The 6,066-nt window shown below is 38.2% G+C and overlaps 1 protein-coding gene across 1 annotated transcript in view; it reads right to left on the bottom strand.

Moving 5' to 3' along the window:
- TFPT (TCF3 fusion partner) overlaps positions 1-6,066 on the bottom strand; it is a 160,443-nt gene that overhangs the window by 32,811 nt on the left and 121,566 nt on the right. The gene's annotated exons all lie outside the window — the stretch shown is intronic.

Below are 6,066 nucleotides of genomic sequence, written 5' to 3'. Positions count from 1 at the left end.
TCACCATTTTTAAAAATTGATACAGCATGAAGCAGGAATATAGTGATTTGTGTTTCTGAGCAGCATTTGAATCTTCTACTGTCTATTCCACCGGGAAATCCTACTAGACAGGAGTGGAATGTATTGATTTCCCATCCTATCTTTCCACTTAAAATAGCACTCAAGGTGGTCAATGAAGTTATAATGAAAACATCACAATTTAGATTAAAACTCTTCAATAAGGAAGAAATAATTGTGCCCACCAGAATAAAACAGTATAATTTTAAAATTAAATTAAATGTATTCTATACCACTCTTGTTCCCAGAGGAACCCAGGACATTTTACAAGAGAATTTTAAAAAATGTTTTAATAAGTTCATCTAAATAAAACCATTTTAAATAAATAAATAAATCAGAATTCATTTTCAAAAACAGACAAGCTAAACAATAGCCCATCTTGAAAAGAAATTTGATTTTAGACTAGCTGTTATTTCATAAATGCCTTGATGAACATGGTTTTATTTCAACAGAAAGTCAGCTCAAATATCTGCAAACCTTTACAAAATTTTCAGAATTCTGCTGAAGGAAAGGCAACATAGAAGGAGTTATCCTGGTTTGTCTTGGCAGGGAAATTCAGAATCTAGAGGCATACTTTGTCATATGTATACAACATATAGATATATCTCACAATAAGTAAGTTTTATTTGTTCTGAATAGTAAGAAGGAATATATTATGTTTTTCCTTCTAAGGAAGTGTTTGTAACCCTCTTAAATAATGTGTGTTTGAGTTTCTGAAGAATAATGCTGAATATATTTGGGGGGGGGGAAGCAAGGGAATTCTTATTTTTCCAAGATTTCATTTATTGGAGAAAAAATATATATAATCCACTATTTCAACACTCCTAATATTGGATAGTGTCAGGTTATTTTGCTAACCTCTTCTCAAACCATATATTCAGTTGTTTTGATGTATTAGAAGAAAAAGGGGTGACTGAGATACATGTCAGCATCAACTGGTGGCTGAAATACATGTCAAATCTAGCCTAAGGGTCAAAGAAATTGACATCCAGAAGTCTCAAGGTAATATCCCTGTCATTCCTGTTCAACCTGACCATTTGTAAATAAATTGATCGTTCTAAGACACCACAGATTTCTGTGCTCTCTCTCATTCAAGAAGAAAATATGAATCAGCAGAGATTCCTTGACATTTTCTACCACCTGGAGAAGTGAATGTTGGTCCCTGCTCTCCAATTCCTGCTACCTTGCCACCCTGATTAATGCTACTGTGTTTACAGACTCACTTCCAGCAAGTAGGATTCTTGGGCAAATGTTGGCTTCCTCTCAGGTCAAAGCAGGGTGCTCTGAAAGCAGCTGTTGGGCCATGTAATTGAACTGACATCTTCACTCCATCATTGCAATCACAGGATAGGAACCCCATGATAATAGCCCAGCCAATCCGAAATTAGGCTTGTTGATATGTTCTAAGCATTCCTATTTAGCAGAGTTATTGTTACGCCTTGCAGTTATTATTGCTATTGCTGATTATTTGTCCTTGGTAAACCATAATCCCTTAGTATATCCAGTTTATTCATTTACTTTGCAGTTTTATGCTGCTCACTGCCAATGGCTCCAAGGGGCTTATAAAATACAGTGAAATAATATGAGAATAAAGTCCAACATCATAATATACTGTATATAACATTCTAAGAGGCCTGGTGAAAAAAGTGTACTTTCACACACATGTACACATCCCCAAACCTATCTTGAGGAAAGAGTCTGCTTGAATGCCATCAGCAATTTGCTCCATAATGTAAGCCCCACCAGAGAAAAAAAGGAGAATTAAGTGCAGATATGAAACATCCATTTATTCACCGAACTACAAATGTGCTGCACCTTTGAAGGAGTAAGGAAATGAGTGCACAATACTGTAGGAATTCTGAAGTAACATTACATGGTCTGACATGGCCTGACATTCTACAGGCCCAGTCACTGCTAAGGTACATTGTTTTTTTAGCTGCAGTTGGAAACCAGCTTTTCACTGGTCATTATGGTTATCAAATATATCTTTAGCTGAAAGCCTAAATGGCTTCCCGGCTGTTAACTGAGGAGAAGGCAGGCTGCTGCAAATAAAGAAGCGCTGCACATGGCAGCAAAGTGGAACCTTAGCAATGTGCCAAGGATTAGGATCAGAATCGGAGCCTTGCCAGCCCAGCCCACTCCCATTTTTTTTCTCTCACCCTAGCCTATATCGATGTAATATTTTGGTCCACTTTTTTTCCTTCATTGTCCACCAAATTCAATGGCCAGAAGTGTGTGGATATGTCCAAAGCAATTCTCAATTGAGTTTTTAACTGCTGGGTTTTACTGCCTTGAATGAAAAATATCAATGAAAATGATCATTTCAAATGAACTGTACTTTTAGAGCAGGGTTTCTCAACCAGGGTTCTGGGGAACCCCAGGATTCTGCAAGAGGTCATTAAGGGTACCCTGGGAGACACGATTTATTTAAAAATTATTTCGAATTCAGGCAACTTCACATTAAAGAGGTAAGTTTCATTCTTTATTTTTAGTTTAAGGACACTGTTAATGCACATATACAGGCCTACACATGAAACAGAATAATTTTGTAACTTCTATATTTGAGCCTGAATGTGGAGGGGTTCCCCAAGGCCTGAAAAATATTTCAAGGGTCAAAAGGCTGAGAAAGGCTGTTTTAGAGGATCTCCTTTATGTGTGGGCCTCGACAATTGCCACCTTTGAAAAAAAATTATTGGGAATCTTCCTGGGTGCTTGGACACTCTTCATGAACACCTTTCTGGGATTCAAGGTATCAGGGATGGGATGGATGGATGGATGGATGGGAAGATAGATTTGTATGGTACAGTAATCAGAGCCACCTTTCTACAACTTGATGCCCTTGAGATGCACTGGAATTCAGCTCCCATAATTGTCAAGCCAGCTTCATATGTAAATGAAAGGACTCAAATTCAGTTCCTCCAAGGCTCTTCTTGGGAACACCAGAGGGCCATTTCCAGTCACATACATAGCATCACACTGTTTCTTTTCAGGGTAAACAACATTATCCAAAGCTCAAAAAAAAAAAAAGATAAAAGGAAAGGAAAAAAAATTGGAGGCAGAAGATAAGAGAAAGTATATACCAACAGCATTCACTACATTTTATTTTATTTATTATTTTAGTTATATGTCTTATATGGCTGCCCATCTCACCCAGGTGACTCTAGGTGGTGTACAAGGATTAAACACACACACAGATGCAAATACTTTTCTAGCCTTGAAAAACAATCCTTGTTTCTACTATGTTCATCCACTTCATCCAGTGCCTTTTATTCTCTAAATTCCTCTTTCATTAACTCATCCCAGCCATAGTTTTCTTTGCCTTCTCATTCTTCTCAACCCATTCATGTATTTGCTTTACAACTTGATCTTACATTCATTCTCTCTACTGTATATGAAAAACCAACTCAATGTACTTTCTTCATAATGGTTATTCACTTTTGTATTCAGTCCTCATTCATTTAGCACCCGTTCATTCTTGACTCTATCGCTTCTTGTTATACCACACATGCTTCTTAATTATCCCGTCCCCACTGCATTCAACTTGGTGAAAAGGTGAAAGGTCCCCTGTGCAAGCACCGAGTCATGTCTGACCCTTTGGGGGGACACCACTTTCACGACGTTTTCTTGGCAGACTATAGCGGGGTGGTTTGCCATTGCCTTCCCCAGTCGTCACCTTCCCCAGCAAGCCGGGTGCTCATTTTACCGACCTCGGAAGGAGGGAAGGCTGAGTCGACTTGAGCCGGCTATCTGAGAATCCAGCTGCCGCTGGGATCGAACTCGGGTCGTGGGGAGAGTTTCAGTTGCAATTCTGCCGCCTACCACTCTGCGCCACACGAGGCTGTCACATTCAACTATATATATATATATATATATATATATATATATATATATATATATATATATCCATTCAATTGTGTCCGATTCTCAGAGATTGCCTGGACAAGTCCCTGCAGTTTTCTTGGCAAGGTTTTCAGAAGTGGTTTGCCACTGCCTCTTTCCCAGGGCTGAGAAAGAGTGACTGGCCCAAGGTCACCCAGCTGGCTTTGTGCCTAAGGCGGGACTAGAACTCCTGGTCTCCCAGTTTCTAGCCTGGTGCCTTCACCACTGCACCAGACTGGCTCTCTTTTATATACTCAACTGTTACTGTATACAACAAAATGGACAGGAACATACTCTTTTATGAAGTCTTTTTTTGCATCTTCTGACATGCATTCCTTACAACAGATTACATACTATCATGTCATGAGTAAGGATGGCGAGCAGGGGGCTCCCTTCCAGACTGTTAAGCGCGTGCGTAGCACTGAGGAATTGGTGAGCCATTCCAAGAGGCACAGATTGGGACCGCCTTAACCTGCGGGGTTTATATGGCTGGGTTTTTCCCACGTTTGTTCAGTTTGTTAGGATTACTGTTGTGTATTATCAATAAAACATTAGAGACCAGTTCCCTGTCTCAGAGTGTTTCCTGGGAGTCAGGACATATCATGACTGTTCTACCAGCATGGTCATGTCTTCACATTTCTCCATCCGTTTGCCTATCTTCAGTAAAGGTACCAAAAAATTGCTTTTTTTTTTTGTCCCTTCGAGTCAGGCAGCTTAACTCCTGGTGACTGCCTGGATTAGTCCCTGCAGTTTTTTGCCATTTATGTATAACTTGCAATTGTTCGTTCCAATTCCCCTGAGAAACACAATTACCTTGATCTTCGATACATTATTTTCAGATCCATACATCCATTGCATCATATAGTTTATAGACAATACTGAACTTGGTGCATTAACTCTGGTGGGAGGAGATGGGCGGTGACAAATTAATTGATTAATAGTCAAACTTGATACGGCAGCTTTCCATGTACCTGCAATTTCAATGGGACTTGTGCATCTAGTTTAATCTGGATAGAATAATTAAAACATATACGCTCTAGAAATACATTTCTTTTAAAATGATCAGTTAGGAAGATACCTCTGATTAATCAGTATATTTTATTTAAAACAAATAAAAACAGCACCACACAATGTTTTAAGCAAGTGCTTATAAAAATTGAAGATGTTAAATTCCATTTGAAAAGGGGAATTTCCTTCAAAGTAGAAAAGAAGTGAGGATGCTTCTTCTAAAATCTGTTGGATAACATCTGTTTTGGGACCAGATTTTGAGTGTCTGTTCTAATGCTTTTCTTTTTTTTTTTAACTGAACGCTCATGTTTTGTACTGATTGTTTTTATGAATTAATGATTTCATTATGCAATTTTATTTAAGATTTTTATTTTTTAAACAACCTGGGGTTTATTTCATAATTTATATGATACAAATATATTACATATAACCGACTTTTAGAAGAACATCCAAGACCCATGAATTATTATTTATTTTAATTGTTTCCCTTTTCCTTTTTTATTCTGTATTTTAAATTTTAGTTTTATTCCAGACCTCTGGAATACTTCGTTGAGTAGAAAAGCAAGATGAAATGAAATGACAGAAGCAGCAAATAAGATCAGTTAAAGAGAAATAGCTGGGGTTAACATCAAAGACCAGGAGACCAGTTATAGTATAGGCTCCCAGAATACAAAATATTTTGGGGACGTTATAGTATCAGAGGAGAACGCAATAGTTTTCTGAAGTCATGGAGTTCCACAGCTTGGATGCCACAAAAACAAAGACTTTTACTTGTTCCTGGCAAACAATACATCAAGAACAGGTGGAATATGGAAAAGATTAGGGTTCCCACATTTGGCAGCGAAAATCAGGATGACCACTAGAAGGCGTTAAGAATTAGTTTGCTTTATCACTTTGCTGCCACCTAATGGTCATCCAGATGTTTGCAGCTGAAATCTGATAAGCATAGAAAAAGATGCTCTCTATTTTACCTACCAGTAACAAACAAAGCCATAAAGGAGGAGAACAACCTTAGTTACTCAATCATTCTATCGATTTCTTACAGAAGCCAAATGGACAGCCACCTCCAGGAAGCCCATAGGTAAGATTCAGAAGCAATTGCCCTCTTTGCCTGTGCCCTTC

This window comes from Candoia aspera, chromosome 4 (genome assembly GCF_035149785.1).
Source record: "Candoia aspera isolate rCanAsp1 chromosome 4, rCanAsp1.hap2, whole genome shotgun sequence".
In the NCBI taxonomy this organism is placed as follows: Eukaryota; Metazoa; Chordata; class Lepidosauria; order Squamata; family Boidae; genus Candoia; species Candoia aspera.
Note: the sequence above shows the minus strand (reverse complement) of the source record. Positions and strands in the feature narration are given on the sequence as shown.